Source organism: Phalangium opilio, unplaced genomic scaffold, assembly GCF_054372755.1.
Source record: "Phalangium opilio isolate 3A_F unplaced genomic scaffold, DU_Popi_V2 ptg000038l_1, whole genome shotgun sequence".
NCBI classification, from domain to species: Eukaryota; Metazoa; Arthropoda; class Arachnida; order Opiliones; family Phalangiidae; genus Phalangium; species Phalangium opilio.
In genome coordinates, this window is record NW_028324161.1 from 885189 (window position 1) to 900101 (window position 14913).

At 43.2% G+C, this 14913-nt stretch overlaps 41 non-coding genes across 41 annotated transcripts; all 41 read left to right on the top strand.

The window, feature by feature from the left end:
* Positions 1 to 140: 140 nt before the first annotated feature.
* On the top strand, positions 141 to 213 carry TRNAF-GAA (transfer RNA phenylalanine (anticodon GAA)). The gene has a single exon. It is a non-coding gene; the product is annotated as a tRNA-Phe (tRNA).
* A 229-nt stretch (positions 214 to 442) lies between these two features.
* Positions 443 to 515, top strand: TRNAF-GAA (transfer RNA phenylalanine (anticodon GAA)). The gene has a single exon. It is a non-coding gene; the product is annotated as a tRNA-Phe (tRNA).
* A 228-nt stretch (positions 516 to 743) lies between these two features.
* TRNAF-GAA (transfer RNA phenylalanine (anticodon GAA)) lies at positions 744 to 816 on the top strand. The gene has a single exon. It is a non-coding gene; the product is annotated as a tRNA-Phe (tRNA).
* Positions 817 to 1195: 379 nt separating this feature from the next.
* Positions 1196 to 1268, top strand: TRNAF-GAA (transfer RNA phenylalanine (anticodon GAA)). The gene has a single exon. It is a non-coding gene; the product is annotated as a tRNA-Phe (tRNA).
* A 229-nt stretch (positions 1269 to 1497) lies between these two features.
* Positions 1498 to 1570, top strand: TRNAF-GAA (transfer RNA phenylalanine (anticodon GAA)). The gene has a single exon. It is a non-coding gene; the product is annotated as a tRNA-Phe (tRNA).
* Positions 1571 to 1799: 229 nt separating this feature from the next.
* Positions 1800 to 1872, top strand: TRNAF-GAA (transfer RNA phenylalanine (anticodon GAA)). The gene has a single exon. It is a non-coding gene; the product is annotated as a tRNA-Phe (tRNA).
* A 229-nt stretch (positions 1873 to 2101) lies between these two features.
* On the top strand, positions 2102 to 2174 carry TRNAF-GAA (transfer RNA phenylalanine (anticodon GAA)). The gene has a single exon. It is a non-coding gene; the product is annotated as a tRNA-Phe (tRNA).
* Positions 2175 to 2251: 77 nt separating this feature from the next.
* Positions 2252 to 2324, top strand: TRNAF-GAA (transfer RNA phenylalanine (anticodon GAA)). The gene has a single exon. It is a non-coding gene; the product is annotated as a tRNA-Phe (tRNA).
* A 380-nt stretch (positions 2325 to 2704) lies between these two features.
* On the top strand, positions 2705 to 2777 carry TRNAF-GAA (transfer RNA phenylalanine (anticodon GAA)). Its single transcript has one exon. It is a non-coding gene; the product is annotated as a tRNA-Phe (tRNA).
* A 229-nt stretch (positions 2778 to 3006) lies between these two features.
* Positions 3007 to 3079, top strand: TRNAF-GAA (transfer RNA phenylalanine (anticodon GAA)). Its single transcript has one exon. It is a non-coding gene; the product is annotated as a tRNA-Phe (tRNA).
* Positions 3080 to 3458: 379 nt separating this feature from the next.
* TRNAF-GAA (transfer RNA phenylalanine (anticodon GAA)) lies at positions 3459 to 3531 on the top strand. Its single transcript has one exon. It is a non-coding gene; the product is annotated as a tRNA-Phe (tRNA).
* Positions 3532 to 3910: 379 nt separating this feature from the next.
* TRNAF-GAA (transfer RNA phenylalanine (anticodon GAA)) lies at positions 3911 to 3983 on the top strand. Its single transcript has one exon. It is a non-coding gene; the product is annotated as a tRNA-Phe (tRNA).
* A 380-nt stretch (positions 3984 to 4363) lies between these two features.
* TRNAF-GAA (transfer RNA phenylalanine (anticodon GAA)) lies at positions 4364 to 4436 on the top strand. Its single transcript has one exon. It is a non-coding gene; the product is annotated as a tRNA-Phe (tRNA).
* A 78-nt stretch (positions 4437 to 4514) lies between these two features.
* Positions 4515 to 4587, top strand: TRNAF-GAA (transfer RNA phenylalanine (anticodon GAA)). Its single transcript has one exon. It is a non-coding gene; the product is annotated as a tRNA-Phe (tRNA).
* A 77-nt stretch (positions 4588 to 4664) lies between these two features.
* TRNAF-GAA (transfer RNA phenylalanine (anticodon GAA)) lies at positions 4665 to 4737 on the top strand. Its single transcript has one exon. It is a non-coding gene; the product is annotated as a tRNA-Phe (tRNA).
* Positions 4738 to 4967: 230 nt separating this feature from the next.
* Positions 4968 to 5040, top strand: TRNAF-GAA (transfer RNA phenylalanine (anticodon GAA)). The gene has a single exon. It is a non-coding gene; the product is annotated as a tRNA-Phe (tRNA).
* A 380-nt stretch (positions 5041 to 5420) lies between these two features.
* Positions 5421 to 5493, top strand: TRNAF-GAA (transfer RNA phenylalanine (anticodon GAA)). Its single transcript has one exon. It is a non-coding gene; the product is annotated as a tRNA-Phe (tRNA).
* A 229-nt stretch (positions 5494 to 5722) lies between these two features.
* Positions 5723 to 5795, top strand: TRNAF-GAA (transfer RNA phenylalanine (anticodon GAA)). Its single transcript has one exon. It is a non-coding gene; the product is annotated as a tRNA-Phe (tRNA).
* A 229-nt stretch (positions 5796 to 6024) lies between these two features.
* TRNAF-GAA (transfer RNA phenylalanine (anticodon GAA)) lies at positions 6025 to 6097 on the top strand. Its single transcript has one exon. It is a non-coding gene; the product is annotated as a tRNA-Phe (tRNA).
* A 531-nt stretch (positions 6098 to 6628) lies between these two features.
* On the top strand, positions 6629 to 6701 carry TRNAF-GAA (transfer RNA phenylalanine (anticodon GAA)). The gene has a single exon. It is a non-coding gene; the product is annotated as a tRNA-Phe (tRNA).
* A 228-nt stretch (positions 6702 to 6929) lies between these two features.
* TRNAF-GAA (transfer RNA phenylalanine (anticodon GAA)) lies at positions 6930 to 7002 on the top strand. Its single transcript has one exon. It is a non-coding gene; the product is annotated as a tRNA-Phe (tRNA).
* Positions 7003 to 7533: 531 nt separating this feature from the next.
* TRNAF-GAA (transfer RNA phenylalanine (anticodon GAA)) lies at positions 7534 to 7606 on the top strand. Its single transcript has one exon. It is a non-coding gene; the product is annotated as a tRNA-Phe (tRNA).
* A 78-nt stretch (positions 7607 to 7684) lies between these two features.
* TRNAF-GAA (transfer RNA phenylalanine (anticodon GAA)) lies at positions 7685 to 7757 on the top strand. Its single transcript has one exon. It is a non-coding gene; the product is annotated as a tRNA-Phe (tRNA).
* A 77-nt stretch (positions 7758 to 7834) lies between these two features.
* TRNAF-GAA (transfer RNA phenylalanine (anticodon GAA)) lies at positions 7835 to 7907 on the top strand. Its single transcript has one exon. It is a non-coding gene; the product is annotated as a tRNA-Phe (tRNA).
* Positions 7908 to 8440: 533 nt separating this feature from the next.
* Positions 8441 to 8513, top strand: TRNAF-AAA (transfer RNA phenylalanine (anticodon AAA)). Its single transcript has one exon. It is a non-coding gene; the product is annotated as a tRNA-Phe (tRNA).
* A 683-nt stretch (positions 8514 to 9196) lies between these two features.
* Positions 9197 to 9269, top strand: TRNAF-GAA (transfer RNA phenylalanine (anticodon GAA)). The gene has a single exon. It is a non-coding gene; the product is annotated as a tRNA-Phe (tRNA).
* Positions 9270 to 9801: 532 nt separating this feature from the next.
* Positions 9802 to 9874, top strand: TRNAF-GAA (transfer RNA phenylalanine (anticodon GAA)). Its single transcript has one exon. It is a non-coding gene; the product is annotated as a tRNA-Phe (tRNA).
* Positions 9875 to 10102: 228 nt separating this feature from the next.
* On the top strand, positions 10103 to 10175 carry TRNAF-GAA (transfer RNA phenylalanine (anticodon GAA)). Its single transcript has one exon. It is a non-coding gene; the product is annotated as a tRNA-Phe (tRNA).
* Positions 10176 to 10405: 230 nt separating this feature from the next.
* TRNAF-GAA (transfer RNA phenylalanine (anticodon GAA)) lies at positions 10406 to 10478 on the top strand. The gene has a single exon. It is a non-coding gene; the product is annotated as a tRNA-Phe (tRNA).
* A 229-nt stretch (positions 10479 to 10707) lies between these two features.
* Positions 10708 to 10780, top strand: TRNAF-GAA (transfer RNA phenylalanine (anticodon GAA)). Its single transcript has one exon. It is a non-coding gene; the product is annotated as a tRNA-Phe (tRNA).
* A 381-nt stretch (positions 10781 to 11161) lies between these two features.
* On the top strand, positions 11162 to 11234 carry TRNAC-GCA (transfer RNA cysteine (anticodon GCA)). The gene has a single exon. It is a non-coding gene; the product is annotated as a tRNA-Cys (tRNA).
* Positions 11235 to 11915: 681 nt separating this feature from the next.
* TRNAF-GAA (transfer RNA phenylalanine (anticodon GAA)) lies at positions 11916 to 11988 on the top strand. Its single transcript has one exon. It is a non-coding gene; the product is annotated as a tRNA-Phe (tRNA).
* A 229-nt stretch (positions 11989 to 12217) lies between these two features.
* Positions 12218 to 12290, top strand: TRNAF-GAA (transfer RNA phenylalanine (anticodon GAA)). The gene has a single exon. It is a non-coding gene; the product is annotated as a tRNA-Phe (tRNA).
* A 77-nt stretch (positions 12291 to 12367) lies between these two features.
* On the top strand, positions 12368 to 12440 carry TRNAF-GAA (transfer RNA phenylalanine (anticodon GAA)). Its single transcript has one exon. It is a non-coding gene; the product is annotated as a tRNA-Phe (tRNA).
* A 78-nt stretch (positions 12441 to 12518) lies between these two features.
* TRNAF-GAA (transfer RNA phenylalanine (anticodon GAA)) lies at positions 12519 to 12591 on the top strand. Its single transcript has one exon. It is a non-coding gene; the product is annotated as a tRNA-Phe (tRNA).
* A 228-nt stretch (positions 12592 to 12819) lies between these two features.
* TRNAF-GAA (transfer RNA phenylalanine (anticodon GAA)) lies at positions 12820 to 12892 on the top strand. Its single transcript has one exon. It is a non-coding gene; the product is annotated as a tRNA-Phe (tRNA).
* Positions 12893 to 12971: 79 nt separating this feature from the next.
* Positions 12972 to 13044, top strand: TRNAF-GAA (transfer RNA phenylalanine (anticodon GAA)). Its single transcript has one exon. It is a non-coding gene; the product is annotated as a tRNA-Phe (tRNA).
* A 229-nt stretch (positions 13045 to 13273) lies between these two features.
* TRNAF-GAA (transfer RNA phenylalanine (anticodon GAA)) lies at positions 13274 to 13346 on the top strand. The gene has a single exon. It is a non-coding gene; the product is annotated as a tRNA-Phe (tRNA).
* A 77-nt stretch (positions 13347 to 13423) lies between these two features.
* Positions 13424 to 13496, top strand: TRNAF-GAA (transfer RNA phenylalanine (anticodon GAA)). Its single transcript has one exon. It is a non-coding gene; the product is annotated as a tRNA-Phe (tRNA).
* Positions 13497 to 13574: 78 nt separating this feature from the next.
* TRNAF-GAA (transfer RNA phenylalanine (anticodon GAA)) lies at positions 13575 to 13647 on the top strand. Its single transcript has one exon. It is a non-coding gene; the product is annotated as a tRNA-Phe (tRNA).
* Positions 13648 to 13726: 79 nt separating this feature from the next.
* TRNAF-GAA (transfer RNA phenylalanine (anticodon GAA)) lies at positions 13727 to 13799 on the top strand. The gene has a single exon. It is a non-coding gene; the product is annotated as a tRNA-Phe (tRNA).
* Positions 13800 to 14913: the final 1114 nt, after the last annotated feature.

The following is a 14913-nucleotide window of genomic DNA, read 5'->3' on the forward strand; positions in this document are numbered from 1 at the left end:
TCAGTTGGGAGAGCGTTAGACTGAAGATCTAAAGGTCCCTGGTTCGATCCCGAGTTTCGGAAACACGAAAGCGTTATGGGTCGTGTACATTAAAGAAAGCTGTTTTCCAAAGGAAAGTTTCCCTGGTTGCATGAAAAAGAGCCGAAATAGCTCAGTTGGGAGAGCGTTAGACTGAAGATCTAAAGGTCCCTGGTTCGATCCCGGGTTTCGGCAACACGGGTGCTTTTTGGGTCGTGTATCTTTAAGTAAATTATTTGCTTCAGTAAAGTTTCCTTGTTTGCATGAAAGAGAGCTGAAATACCTCAGTTGGGAGAGCGTTATACTGAAGATCTAAAGGTCCCTGGTTCGATCCCGGGTTTCGGCAACAAGAAAGGCTTTTGGGTCGCATACATTAAAGTAAACTGTTTTCCTATGTAAAGTTTCCCTGTTTGCGTGAAAATGAGCCGAAATAGCTCAGTTGGGAGAGCGTTAGACTGAAGATCTAAAGGTCCCTGGTTCGATCCCGGGTTTCGGCAATATGAAATCTTTTTGGATCAAGTATCTTAAAGTAAATTATTTCCAAAGGAAAGTTTACCTGGTCGCAAGAAGAAGAGCCGAAATAGCTCAGTTGGGAGAGCGTTAGACTGAAGATCTAAATTTCCCTGGTTCGATCCCGGGTTTCGGCAACAAGAGTGGCTTTTGGGTCGCATACATTAAAGTAAACTGTTTTCCTATGTAAAGTTTCCCTGTTTGCGTGAAAAAGAGCCGAAATAGCTCAGTTGGGAGAGCGTTAGACTGAAGATCTAAAGGTCCCTGGTTCGATCCCGGGTTTCGGCAACACGAGTGCTTTTTGGGTCGTGGATCTTTAAGTAAATTATTTGCTTCAGTAAAGTTTTCTTGTTTGCATGAAAGAGAGCTGAAATACCTCAGTTGGGAGAGCGTTAGACTGAAGATCTAAAGGTCCCTGGTTCGATCCCGGGTTTCGGCAAGAAGAAAGGCTTTTGGGTCGTATACATTAAAGTAAACTGTTTTCCTATGTAAAGTGTCCCTGTTTACGTGAAAAAGAGCCGAAATAGCTCAGTTGGAAGAGCGTTAGACTGAAGATCTAAAGGTCCCTGGTTCGATCACGGGTTTCGGCAATATGAAATCTTTTTGGATCATGTATCTTAAAGTTAATTATTTCCAAAGAAAAGTTTCCCTGGTCGCAAGAAGAAGAGCCGAAATAGCTCAGTTGGGAGAGCGTTAGACTGAAGATCTAAAGGTCCCTGGTTCGATCCCGGGTTTGGGCAACAAGAAAGGCTTTTGGGTCGTATACATTAAAGTAAACTGTTTTCCTATGTAAAGTTTCCCTGTTTGCGTGAAATAGAGCCGAAATAGCTCAGCTGGGAGAGCGTTAGACTGAAGATCTAAAGGTCCCTGGTTCGATCCCGAGTTTAGGAAACACGAAAGCGTTATGGGTCGTGTACATTAAAGAAAGCTGTTTTCCTATGTAAAGATTCCCTGTTTGCGTGAAAAAGAGCCGAAATAGCTCAGTTGGGAGAGCGTTAGACTGAAGATCTAAAGGTCCCTGGTTCGATCCCGGGTTTCGGCAATGTGAAATCTTTTTGGATCATGTATCTTAAAGTAAACTATTTCCTATGTAAAGTTTCCCTGTTTGCGTGAAAAAGAGCCGAAATAGCTCATTTGGGAGAGCGTTAGACTGAAGATCTAAAGGTCCCTGGTTCGATCCCGGGTTTCGGCAACACTAGTGCTTTTTTGGGTCGTGTATCTTAAAGTAAATTATTTGCTTCAGTAAAGTTTCCCTGTTTGCACGAAAGAGAGCCGAAATAGCTCAGTTGGGAGAGCGTTAGACTGAAGATCTAAAGGTCCCTGGTTCGATCCCGGGTTTCGGCAACACGAGTGCTTTTTGGGTCGTGGATCTTTAAGTAAATTATTTGCTTCAGTAAAGTTTTCTTGTTTGCATGAAAGAGAGCTGAAATACCTCAGTTGGGAGAGCGTTAGACTGAAGATCTAAAGGTCCCTGGTTCGATCCCGGGTTTCGGCAAGAAGAAAGGCTTTTGGGTCGTATACATTAAAGTAAACTGTTTTCCTTTGTAAAGTTTCCCTGTTTACGTGAAAAAGAGCCGAAATAGCTCAGTTGGAAGAGCGTTAGACTGAAGATCTAAAGGTCCCTGGTTCGATCCCGGGTTTCGGCAATATGAAATCTTTTTGGATCATGTATCTTAAAGTTAATTATTTCCAAAGAAAAGTTTCCCTGGTCGCAAGAAGAAGAGCCGAAATAGCTCAGTTGGGAGAGCGTTAGACTGAAGATCTAAAGGTCCCTGGTTCGATCCCGGGTTTCGGCAACACGAGTGCTTTTTGGGTCGTGGATCTTTAAGTAAATTATTTGCTTCAGTAAAGTTTTCTTGTTTGCATGAAAGAGAGCTGAAATACCTCAGTTGGGAGAGCGTTAGACTGAAGATCTAAAGGTCCCTGGTTCGATCCCGGGTTTGGGCAACAAGAAAGGCTTTTGGGTCGTATACATTAAAGTAAACTGTTTTCCTATGTAAAGTTTCCCTGTTTGCGTGAAATAGAGCCGAAATAGCTCAGTTGGGAGAGCGTTAGACTGAAGATCTAAAGGTCCCTGGTTCGATCCCGAGTTTCGGAAACACGAAAGCGTTATGGGTCATGTACATTAAAGAAAGCTGTTTTCCAAAGGAAAGTTTCCCTGGTTGCATGAAAAAGAGCCGAAATAGCTCAGTTGGGAGAGCGTTAGACTGAAGATCTAAAGGTCCCTGGTTCGATCCCGGGTTTCGGCAACAAGAAAGGCTTTTGGGTCGCATACATTAAAGTAAACTGTTTTCCTATGTAAAGATTCCCTGTTTGCGTGAAATAGAGCCGAAATAGCTCAGTTGGGAGAGCGTTAGACTGAAGATCTAAAGGTCCCTGGTTCGATCCCGAGTTTCGGAAACACGAAAGCGTTATGGGTCGTGTACATTAAAGAAAGCTGTTTTCCAAAGGAAAGTTTCCCTGGTTGCATGAAAAAGAGCCGAAATAGCTCAGTTGGGAGAGCGTTAGACTGAAGATCTAAAGGTCCCTGGTTCGATCCCGGGTTTCGGCAACACGGGTGCTTTTTGGGTCGTGTATCTTTAAGTAAATTATTTGCTTCAGTAAAGTTTCCTTGTTTGCATGAAAGAGAGCTGAAATACCTCAGTTGGGAGAGCGTTAGACTGAAGATCTAAAGGTCCCTGGTTCGATCCCGGGTTTCGGCAATATGAAATCTTTTTGGATCAAGTATCTTAAAGTAAATTATTTCCAAAGGAAAGTTTACCTGGTCGCAAGAAGAAGAGCCGAAATAGCTCAGTTGGGAGAGCGTTAGACTGAAGATCTAAATTTCCCTGGTTCGATCCCGGGTTTCGGCAACAAGAGTGGCTTTTGGGTCGCATACATTAAAGTAAACTGTTTTCCTATGTAAAGTTTCCCTGTTTGCGTGAAAAAGAGCCGAAATAGCTCAGTTGGGAGAGCGTTAGACTGAAGATCTAAAGGTCCCTGGTTCGATCCCGGGTTTCGGCAACACGAGTGCTTTTTGGGTCGTGGATCTTTAAGTAAATTATTTGCTTCAGTAAAGTTTTCTTGTTTGCATGAAAGAGAGCTGAAATACCTCAGTTGGGAGAGCGTTAGACTGAAGATCTAAAGGTCCCTGGTTCGATCCCGGGTTTCGGCAAGAAGAAAGGCTTTTGGGTCGTATACATTAAAGTAAACTGTTTTCCTATGTAAAGTGTCCCTGTTTACGTGAAAAAGAGCCGAAATAGCTCAGTTGGAAGAGCGTTAGACTGAAGATCTAAAGGTCCCTGGTTCGATCACGGGTTTCGGCAATATGAAATCTTTTTGGATCATGTATCTTAAGGTTAATTATTTCCAAAGAAAAGTTTCCCTGGTCGCAAGAAGAAGAGCCGAAATAGCTCAGTTGGGAGAGCGTTAGACTGAAGATCTAAAGGTCCCTGGTTCGATCCCGGGTTTGGGCAACAAGAAAGGCTTTTGGGTCGTATACATTAAAGTAAACTGTTTTCCTATGTAAAGTTTCCCTGTTTGCGTGAAATAGAGCCGAAATAGCTCAGCTGGGAGAGCGTTAGACTGAAGATCTAAAGGTCCCTGGTTCGATCCCGAGTTTAGGAAACACGAAAGCGTTATGGGTCGTGTACATTAAAGAAAGCTGTTTTCCTATGTAAAGATTCCCTGTTTGCGTGAAATAGAGCCGAAATAGCTCAGTTGGGAGAGCGTTAGACTGAAGATCTAAAGGTCCCTGGTTCGATCCCGAGTTTCGGAAACACGAAAGCGTTATGGGTCGTGTACATTAAAGAAAGCTGTTTTCCAAAGGAAAGTTTCCCTGGTTGCATGAAAAAGAGCCGAAATAGCTCAGTTGGGAGAGCGTTAGACTGAAGATCTAAAGGTCCCTGGTTCGATCCCGGGTTTCGGCAACAAGAAAGGCTTTTGGGTCGCATACATTAAAGTAAACTGTTTTCCTATGTAAAGATTCCCTGTTTGCGTGAAAAAGAGCCGAAATAGCTCAGTTGGGAGAGCGTTAGACTGAAGATCTAAAGGTCCCTGGTTCGATCCCGGGTTTCGGCAATGTGAAATCTTTTTGGATCATGTATCTTAAAGTAAACTATTTCCAAAGGAAAGTTTCCCTGGTCGCAAGAAGAAGAGCCGAAATAGCTCAGTTGGGAGAGCGTTAGACTGAAGATCTAAAGGTCCCTGGTTCGATCCCGGGTTTCGGCAACAAGAAAGGCTTTTGGGTCGAATACATTAAAGTAAACTGTTTTCCTATGTAAAGTTTCCCTGTTTGCGTGAAAAAGAGCCGAAATAGCTCATTTGGGAGAGCGTTAGACTGAAGATCTAAAGGTCCCTGGTTCGATCCCGGGTTTCGGCAACACTAGTGCTTTTTTGGGTCGTGTATCTTAAAGTAAATTATTTGCTTCAGTAAAGTTTCCCTGTTTGCACGAAAGAGAGCCGAAATAGCTCAGTTGGGAGAGCGTTAGACTGAAGATCTAAAGGTCCCTGGTTCGATCCCGGGTTTCGGCAACACGAGTGCTTTTTGGGTCGTGGATCTTTAAGTAAATTATTTGCTTCAGTAAAGTTTTCTTGTTTGCATGAAAGAGAGCTGAAATACCTCAGTTGGGAGAGCGTTAGACTGAAGATCTAAAGGTCCCTGGTTCGATCCCGGGTTTGGGCAACAAGAAAGGCTTTTGGGTCGTATACATTAAAGTAAACTGTTTTCCTATGTAAAGTTTCCCTGTTTGCGTGAAATAGAGCCGAAATAGCTCAGTTGGGAGAGCGTTAGACTGAAGATCTAAAGGTCCCTGGTTCGATCCCGAGTTTCGGAAACACGAAAGCGTTATGGGTCATGTACATTAAAGAAAGCTGTTTTCCAAAGGAAAGTTTCCCTGGTTGCATGAAAAAGAGCCGAAATAGCTCAGTTGGGAGAGCGTTAGACTGAAGATCTAAAGGTCCCTGGTTCGATCCCGGGTTTCGGCAACAAGAAAGGCTTTTGGGTCGCATACATTAAAGTAAACTGTTTTCCTATGTAAAGATTCCCTGTTTGCGTGAAATAGAGCCGAAATAGCTCAGTTGGGAGAGCGTTAGACTGAAGATCTAAAGGTCCCTGGTTCGATCCCGAGTTTCGGAAACACGAAAGCGTTATGGGTCGTGTACATTAAAGAAAGCTGTTTTCCAAAGGAAAGTTTCCCTGGTTGCATGAAAAAGAGCCGAAATAGCTCAGTTGGGAGAGCGTTAGACTGAAGATCTAAAGGTCCCTGGTTCGATCCCGGGTTTCGGCAACACGGGTGCTTTTTGGGTCGTGTATCTTTAAGTAAATTATTTGCTTCAGTAAAGTTTCCTTGTTTGCATGAAAGAGAGCTGAAATACCTCAGTTGGGAGAGCGTTAGACTGAAGATCTAAAGGTCCCTGGTTCGATCCCGGGTTTCGGCAACTAGAAAGGCTTTTGGGTCGTATACATTAAAGTAAACTGTTTTCCTATGTAAAGTTTCCCTATTTGCGTGAAAAAGAACCGAAATAGCTCAGTTGGGAGAGCGTTAGACTGAAGATCTAAAGGTCCCTGGTTCGATCCCGGGTTTCGGCAATATGAAATCTTTTTGGATCATGTATCTTAAAGTAAATTATTTCCAAAGGAAAGTTTCCCTGGTCGCAAGAAGAAGAGCCGAAATAGCTCAGTTGGGAGAGCGTTAGACTGAAGATCTAAAGGTCAATGGTTCGACCCCGGGTTTCGGCAACAAGAAAGGCTTTTGGGTCGCATACATTAAAGTAAACTGTTTTCCTATGTAAAGTTTCCCTGTTTGCGTGAAAAAGAGCCGAAATAGCTCATTTGGGAGAGCGTTAGACTGAAGATATAAAAGGTCCCGGGTTCGATCCCGGGTTTCGGCAACACGGGTGCTTTTTGGGTCGTGTATCTTTAAGTAAATTATTTGCTTCAGTAAAGTTTCCTTGTTTGCATGAAAGAGAGCTGAAATACTTCAGTTGGGAGAGCGTTATACTGAAGATCTAAAGGTCCCTGGTTCGATCCCGGGTTTCGGCAACAAGAAAGGCTTTTGGGTCGTATACATTAAAATAATCTGCTTTCCTATGTAAAGTTTCCCTGTTTGCGTGAAAATGAGCCGAAATAGCTCAGTTGGGAGAGCGTTAGACTGAAGATCTAAAGGTCCCTGGTTCGATCCCGGGTTTCGGCAAGAAGAAATCTTTTTGGATCATGTATCTTAAAGTAAATTATTTCCAAAGGAAAGTTTCCCTGGTCGCAAGAAGAAGAGCCGAAATAGCTCAGTTGGGAGAGCGTTAGACTGAAGATCTAAATTTCCCTGGTTCGATCCCGGGTTTCGGCAACAAGAAAGGCTTTTGGGTCGCATACATTAAAGTAAACTGTTTTCCTATGTAAAGTTTCCCTGTTTGCGTGAAAAATAGCCGAAATAGCTCAGTTGGGAGAGCGTTAGACTGAAGATCTAAAGGTCCCTGGTTCGATCCCGGGTTTCGGCAACACGAGTGCTTTTTGGGTCGTGGATCTTTAAGTAAATTATTTGCTTCAGTAAAGTTTTCTTGTTTGCATGAAAGAGAACTGAAATACCTCAGTTGGGAGAGCGTTAGACCTAAGATCTAAAGGTCCCTGGTTCGATCCCGGGTTTCGGCAAGAGGAAAGGCTTTTGGGTCGTATACATTAAAATAAACTGTTTTCCTATGTAAAGTTTCCCTGTTTGCGTGAAAAAGAGCCGAAATAGCTCAGTTGGGAGAGCGTTAGACTGAAGATCTAAAGGTCCCTGGTTCGATCTCGGGTTTCGGCAATATGAAATCTTTTTGGATCATGTATCTTAAAGTAAATTATTTCCTCCAGGAAAGTTTCCCTGGTAGCATGAACTAGAGCCGAAGTAGCTCAGTTGGGAGAGCGTTAGACTGAAGATCTAAAGGTCCCTGGTTCGATCCCGAGTTTCGGAAACACGAAAGCGTTATGGGTCGTGTACATTAAAGAAAGCTGTTTTCCAAAGGAAAGTTTCCCTGGTTGCATGAAAAAGAGCCGAAATAGCTCAGTTGGGAGAGCGTTAGACTGAAGATCTAAAGGTCCCTGGTTCGATCCCGGGTTTCGGCAACAAGAAAGGCTTTTGGGTCGCATACATTAAAGTAAACTGTTTTCCTATGTAAAGTTTCCCTGTTTGCGTGAAAAAGAGCCGAAATAGCTCAGTTGGGAGAGCGTTAGACTGAAGATCTAAAGGTCCCTGGTTCGATCCCGGGTTTCGGCAATGTGAAATCTTTTTGGATCATGTATCTTAAAGTAAATTATTTCCAAAGGAAAGTTTCCCTGGTCGCAAGAAGAAGAGCCGAAATAGCTCAGTTGGGAGAGCGTTAGACTGAAGATCTAGAGGTCCCTGGTTCGATCCCGGGTTTCGGCAACACTAGTGCTTTTTTGGGTCGTGTATCTTAAAGTAAATTATTTGCTTCAGTAAAGTTTCCCTGTTTGCACGAAAGAGAGCCGAAATAGCTCAGTTGGGAGAGCGTTAGACTGAAGATCTAAAGGTCCCTGGTTCGATCCCGAGTTTCGGAAACACGAAAGCGTTATGGGTCGTGTACATTAAAGAAAGCTGTTTTCCAAAGGAAAGTTTCCCTGGTTGCATGAAAAAGAGCCGAAATAGCTCATTTGGGAGAGCGTTAGACTGAAGATCTAAAGGTCCCTGGTTCGATCCCGGGTTTCGGCAACAAGAAAGGCTTTTGGGTCGTATACATTAAAGTAAACTGTTTTCCTATGTAAAGTTTCCCTGTTTGCGTGAAAAAGAGCCGAAATAGCTCATTTGGGAGAGCGTTAGACTGAAGATCTAAAGGTCCCTGGTTCGATCCCGGGTTTCGGCAACACTAGTGCTTTTTTGGGTCGTGGATCTTTAAGTAAATTATTTGCTTCAGTAAAGTTTTCTTGTTTGCATGAAAGAGAGCTGAAATACCTCAGTTGGGAGAGCGTTAGACTAAAGATCTAAAGGTCCCTGGTTCGATCCCGGGTTTCGGCAACAAGAAAGGCTTCTGGGTCGCATACATTAAAGTAAACTGTTTTCCTATGTAAAGTTTCCCTGTTTGCGTGAAAAAGAGCCGAAATAGCTCATTTGGGAGAGCGTTAGACTGAAGATCTAAAGGTCCCTGGTTCGATCCCGGGTTTCGGCAACACTAGTGCTTTTTTGGGTCGTGTACCTTAAAGTAAATTATTTGCTTCAGTAAAGTTTTCTTGTTTGCATGAAATAGAGCTGAAATACCTCAGTTGGGAGAGCGTTAGACTGAAGATCTAAAGGTCTCTGGTTCGATCCCGGGTTTCGGCAAGAAGAAAGGCATTTGGGTCGTATACATTAAAGTAAACTGTTTTCCTATGTAAAGTTTCCCTGTTCACGTGAAATAGAGCCAAAATAGCTCAGTTGGGAGAGCGTTAGACTGAAGAGCTAAAGGTCCCTGGTTCGATCCCGGGTTTGGGTAACAAGAAAGGCTTTTGGGTCGTATACATTAAAGTAAACTGTTTTCCTATGTAAAGTTTCCCTGTTTGCGTGAAATAGAGCCAAAATAGCTCAGTTGGGAGAGCGTTAGACTGAAGATCTAAAGGTCCCTGGTTCGATCCCGAGTTTCGGAAACACGAAAGCGTTATGGGTCGTGTACATTAAAGAAAGCGGTTTTCCAAAGGAAAGTTTCCCTGGTTGCATGAAAAAGAGCCGAAATAGCTCAGTTGGGAGAGCGTTAGACTGAAGATCTAAAGGTCCCTGGTTCGATCCCGGGTTTCGGCAACACGAGTGCTTTTTGGGTCGTGTATCTTAAAGTAAATTATTTGCTTCAATAAAGTTTCCCTGTTTGCACGAAAGAGACCCGAAATAGCTCATTTGGGAGAGCGTTAGACTGAAGATCTAAAGGTCCCTGGTTCGATCCCGGGTTTCGGCAACACTAGTGCTTTTTTGGGTCGTGTATCTTAAAGTAAATTATTTGCTTCAGTAAAGTTTTCTTGTTTGCATGAAAGAGAGCTGAAATACCTCAGTTGGGAGAGCGTTAGACTGAAGATCTAAAGGTCCCTGGTTCGATCCCGGGTTTCGGCAAGAAGAAAGGCATTTGGGTCGTATACATTAAAGTAAACTGTTTTCCTATGCAATGTTTCCCTGGTTGCGTGAAATAGAGCCGAAATAGCTCAGTTGGGAGAGCGTTAGACTGAAGATCTAAAGGTCCCTGGTTCGATCCCGAGTTTCGGAAACACGAAAGCGTTATGGGTCGTGTACATTAAAGAAAGCTGTTTTCCAAAGGAAAGTTTCCCTGGTTGCATGAAAAAGAGCCGAAATAGCTCAGTTGGGAGAGCGTTAGACTGAAGATCTAAAGGTCCCTGGTTCGATCCTGGGTTTCGGCAACACGAGTGCTTTTTGGGTCGTATACATTAAAGTAAATTGTTTTCCTATGTAAAGTTTCCCTGTTTGCGTGAAAAAGAGCCGAAATAGCTCAGTTGGGAGAGCGTTAGACTGCAGATCTAAAGGTCCCAGGTTCGGTCCCGGGTTTCGGCAATATGAAATCTTTTTGGATCATGTATCTTAAAGTAAATTATTTCCAAAGGAAAGTTTCCCTGGTCGCAAGAAGAAGAGCCGAAATAGCTCAGTTGGGAGAGCGTTAGACTGAAGATCTAAAGGTCCCTGGTTCGATCCCGGGTTTGGGCAACAAGAAAGGCTTCTGAGTCGCATACATTAAAGTAAACTGTTTTCCTATGTAAAGTTTCCCTGTTTGCGTGAAAAAGAGCCGAAATAGCTCATTTGGGAGAGCGTTAGACTGAAGATCTAAAGGTCCCTGGTTCGATCCCGGGTTTCGGCAACACTAGTGCTTTTTTGGGTCGTGTATCTTAAAGTAAATTATTTGCTTCAGTAAAGTTTCCCTGTTTGCACGAAAGAGAGCCGAAATAGCTCAGTTGGGAGAGCGTTAGACTGAAGATCTAAAGGTCCCTGGTTCGATCCCGGGTTTCGGCAACACGAGTGCTTTTTGGGTCGTGGATCTTTAAGTAAATTATTTGCTTCAGTAAAGTTTTCTTGTTTGCATGAATGAGAGCTGAAATACCTCAGTTGGGAGAGCGTTAGACTGAAGATCTAAAGGTCCCTGGTTCGACCCCGGGTTTCGGCAAGAAGAAAGGCTTTTGGATCGTATACATTAAAGTAAACTGTTTTCCTATGTAAAGTTTCCCTGTTTGCGTGAAAAAGAGCCGAAATAGCTCAGTTGGGAGAGCGTTAGACTGAAGATCTAAAGGTCCCTGGTTCGATCCCGGGTTTCGGCATCACGAGTGCTTTTTTGGGTCGTGTATCTTAAAGTAAATTATTTGCTTCAGTAAAGTTTCCCTGTTTGCACGAAAGAGAGCCGAAATAGCTCAGTTGGGAGAGCGTTAGACTGAAGATCTAAAGATCCCTGGTTCGATCCCGGGTTTCTTCAACACGAGTGCTTTTTGGGTCGTGTATCTTTCAGTAAATTATTTGCTTCAGTAAAGTTTCCTTGTTTGCATGAAAGAGAGCTGAAATACCTCAGTTTGGAGAGCGTTAGACTGAAGATCTAAAGGTCCCTGGTTCGATCCCGGGTTTCGGCAACAAGAAAGGCTTTTGGGTCGTATACATTAAAGTAAACTGTTTTCCTATGCAAAGTTTTCCTGTTTGCGTGAAAATGAGCCGAAATAGCTCAGTTGGGAGAGCGTTAGACTGCAGATCTAAAGGTCCCAGGTTCGATCCCGGGTTTCGGCAATATGAAATCTTTTGGATCATGTATCTTAAAGTAAATTATTTCCTCCAGGAAAGTTTCTCTGGTAGCATGAAATAGAGCCGAAATAGCTCAGTTGGGAGAGCGTTAGACTGAAGATCTAAAGGTCCTTGGTTCGATCCCGAGTTTCGGAAACACGAAAGCGTTATGGGTCGTGTACATTGAAGAAAGCTGTTTTCCAAAGGAAAGTTTCCCTGGTTGTATGAAAAAGAGCCGAAATAGCTCAGTTGGGAGAGCGTTAGACTGAAGATCTAAAGGTCCCTGGTTCTATCCCGGGTTTCGGCAACAAGAAAGGCTTTTGGGTCGTATACATTAAAGTAAACTGTTTTCCTATGCAAAGTTTCCCTGGTTACGTGAATAAGCGCCGAAATAGCTCAGTTGGGAGAGCGTTAGAATGAAGATCTAAAGGTCCCTGGTTCGATCCCGGTTTTCGGCAATATGAAATCTTTTTGGATCGTGTATCTTAAAGTAAATTATTTCCAAAGGAAAGTTTCCCTGGATGCATGAAAAAGAGCCGAAATAGCTCAGTTGAGAGAGCGTTAGACTGAAGATCTAAAGGTCCCTGGTTCGATCCCGGGTTTTGGCAACACGAGTGCTTTTTTGGGTCGTGAACCTTAAAGTAAATTATTTGCTTCAGTAAAGTTTCCCTGTTTGCACGAAAGAGAGCCGAAATAGCTCAGTTGGGAGAGCGTTAGACTGAAGATCTAAAGGTCCCTGGTTCGATCCCGGGTTTCGGCAACACGAGTGCTTTTTGGGTTGTGTATCTTTAAGTAAATTATTTGCTTCAGTAAAGTTTTCTTGTTTGCATGAAAGAGAGCTGAAATACCTCAGTTGGGAGAGCGTTAGACTGAAGATCTAAAGGTCCCTGGTTCGATCCCGGGTTTCGGCAACAAGAAAGGCTTTTGGGTCGTATACATTAAAGTAAACTGTTTTCCTATGCAAAGTTTCCCTGTTTGCATGAAAAAGAGCCGAAATAGCTCAGTTGGGAGAGCGTTAGACTGAAGATCTAAAGGTCCCTGGTTCGATCCCGGGTTTCGGCAATATGAAATCTATTTGGATCATGTATCTTAAAGTAAATTATTTCCAAAGGAAAGTTTCCCTGGTCGAAAGAAGAAGAGCCGAAATAGCTCAGTTGGGAGAGCGTTAGACTGAAGATCTAAAGGTCCCTGGTTCGATCCCGGGTTTGGGCAACAAGAAAGGCTTTTGGGTCGTATACATTAAAGTAAATTGTTTTCCTATGTAAAGTTTCCCTGTTTGCGTGAAAAAGAGCCGAAATAGCTCAGTTGGGAGAGCGTTAGACTGAAGATCTAAAGGTCCCTGGTTCGATCCCGGGTTTCGGCAATTTGAAATTTTTTTGGATCATGTATCTTAAAGTAAATTATTTCCAAAGGAAAGTTTCCCTGGTCGCAAGAAGAAGAGCCGAAATAGCTCAATTGGGAGAGCGTTAGACTGAAGATCTAAAGGTCCCTGGTTCGATCCCGGGTTTGGGCAACAAGAAAGGCTTTTGGGTCGTATACATTAAAGTAAATTGTTTTCCTATGTAAAGTTTCCCTGTTTGCGTGAAAAAGAGCCGAAATAGCTCAGTTGGGAGAGCGTTAGACTGAAGATCTAAAGGTCCCTGGTTTGATCCCGGGTTTCGGCAACACGAGTGCTTTTTTGGGTCGTGTATCTTAAAGTAAATTATTTGCTTCAGTAAAGTTTCCCTGTTTGCACGAAAGAGAGCCGAAATAGCTCAGTTGGGAGAGCGTTAGACTGAAGATCTAAAGGTCCCTGGTTCGATCCCGGGTTTCGGCAACACGAGTGCTTTTTGGGTTGTGTATCTTTAAGTAAATTATTTGCTTCAGTAAAGTTTTCTTGTTTGCATGAAAGAGAGCTGAAATACCTAAGTTGGGAGAGCGTTAGACTGAAGATCTAAAGGTCCCTGGTTCGATCCCGAGTTTCGGCAACAAGAAAGGCTTTTGGGTCGTATACATTAAAGTAAACTGTTTTCCTATGTAAAGTTTCCCTGTTTGCTTGAAAAAGAGCCGAAATAGCTCAGTTGGGAGAGCGTTAGACTGAAGATCTAAAGGTCCCTGGTTCGATCCCGGGTTTCGGCAATATGAAATTTTTTTGGATCATGTATCTTAAAGTAAATTATTTCCAAAGGAAAGTTTCCCTGGTCGCAAGAAGAAGAGCCGAAATAGCTCAGTTGGGAGAGCGTTAGACTGAAGATCTAAAGGTCCCTGGTTCGATCCCGGGTTTGGGCAACAAGAAAGGCTTTTGGGTCGTATACATTAAAGTAAATTGTTTTCCTATGTAAAGTTTCCCTGTTTGCGTGAAAAAGAGCCGAAATAGCTCAGTTGGGAGAGCGTTAGACTGAAGATCTAAAGGTCCCTGGTTCGATCCCGGGTTTCGGCAACACGAGTGCTTTTTTGGGTCGTGTATCTTAAAGTAAATTATTTGCTTCAGTAAAGTTTCCCTGTTTGCACGAAAGAGAGCCGAAATAGCTCAGTTGGGAGAGCGTTAGACTGAAGATCTAAAGATCCCTGGTTCGATCCCGGGTTTCGGCAACACGAGTGCTTTTTGGGTCGTGTATCTTTAAGTAAATTATTTGCTTCAGTAAAGTTTCCTTGTTTGCATGAAAGAGAGCTGAAATACCTCAGTTTGAAGAGCGTTAGACTGAAGATCTAAAGGTCCCTGGTTCGATCCCGGGTTTCGGCAATATGAAATCTTTTTGGATCATGTATCTTAAAGTAAATTATTTCCTCCAGGAAAGTTTCTCTGGTAGCATGAAATAGAGCCGAAATAGCTCAGTTGGGAGAGCGTTAGACTGAAGATCTAAAGGTCCCTGGTTCGATCCCGAGTTTCGGAAACACGAAAGCGTTATGGGTCGTGTACATTAATGAAAGCTGTTTTCCAAAGGAGAGTTTCCCTGGTTGCATGAAAAAGAGCCGAAATAGCTCAGTTGGGAGAGCGTTAGACTGAAGATCTAAAGGTCCCTGGTTCTATCCCGGGTTTCGGCAACAAGAAAGGCTTTTGGGTCGTATACATTAAAGTAAACTGTTTTCCTATGCAAAGTTTCCCTGGTTACGTGAATAAGCGCCGAAATAGCTCAGTTGGGAGAGCGTTAGAATGAAGATCTAAAGGTCCCTGGTTCGATCCCGGTTTTCGGCAATATGAAATCTTTTTGGATCGTGTATCTTAAAGTAAATTATTTCCAAAGGAAAGTTTCCCTGGATGCATGAAAAAGAGCCGAAATAGCTCAGTTGAGAGAGCGTTAGACTGAAGATCTAAAGGTCCCTGGTTCGATCCCGGGTTTTGGCAAGACGAGCGCTTTTTTGGGTCGTGTATCTTAAAGTAAATTATTTGCTTCAGTAAAGTTTCCCTGTTTGCACGAAAGAGAGCCGAAATAGCTCAGTTGGGAGAGCGTTAGACTGAAGATCTAAAGGTCCCTGGCTCGATCCCGGGTTTCGGCAACACGAGTGCTTTTTGGGTCGTGTATCTTTAAGTAAATTATTTGCTTCAGTAAAGTTTCCTTGTTTGCATGAAAGCGAGCTGAAATACCTCAGTTGGGAGAGCGTTAGACTGAAGATCTAAAGGTCCCTGGTTCGATCCCGGGTTTCGGCAATATGAAATCTTTTTGGATCATGTATCTTAAAGTAAATTATTTCCAAAGGAAAGTTT